Raw genomic sequence first — 794 nt, forward strand, 5'->3', positions numbered from 1 at the left:
ATTCCTAGTTAGTAGCAATTCTCATAGCTTAAATAGGAGGGGTATTTAAAACGAGATTTGTCATAGCAATCACTTGTTTGAAGTAATCGGGAAATACGTCCTCTCAGGGCTTTTTTGGTAGAAAAAGCCCAGCAGGAACTCATTAGCATAATAGGCCACACCCAATAGCAGAAACTCATTAGCATATTAGGCCACGCCCCTGACAGCACAGCCCATTAGCATATTAGGCCGCACCCACATGTTACCAGAAGTGAGGTCATCCAGCCACACCCACCTTTTGCTTCTTATTCTGTTTACCTTGTTTGTAAAACCCAGGGCTTTTTTTGGAGCAAGAACTTCTTTGCATGTTAGGCCACACACCCCTAATGTAGCCAATCCTAATGAGTTTCTGCTGTTGGGTGTGGCCTGTTATGCTAATGACTTCCGGCTGGGAGCAAGAACTTTTTTGGAGCAAGAACTTCTTTGCATGTTAGGCCACACACCCCTAATGTAGCCAATCCTAATGAGTTTCTGCTTGTGGCCTGTTATGCTAATGAGTTCCTGCTGGGCGTGGCCAACTCAGGAGCCAGCCGGAACTCCGTTCCTGTGCGTTCCTGCCCAAAAATAGCCCTGCGTCCTCTTTTTGTCTTTTCAAAATATGGCAAACCTACATAATATTCATGAGAACAAAGTCTGAATCCTGTGGCACCTTTAAGACGAACAACGTTTAATTCTGGGTGTAAGCTTTCATGTGCATGCACACTTCTTCGGATACACTGAAAACAGACTTCACCAACCATTACATATGGGGGGGG

The sequence above is a fragment of the Gekko japonicus genome, unplaced genomic scaffold (assembly GCF_001447785.1).
Source record: "Gekko japonicus isolate JY-2015 unplaced genomic scaffold, Gekko_japonicus_V1.1 scaffold175, whole genome shotgun sequence".
Taxonomy (NCBI): Eukaryota; Metazoa; Chordata; class Lepidosauria; order Squamata; family Gekkonidae; genus Gekko; species Gekko japonicus.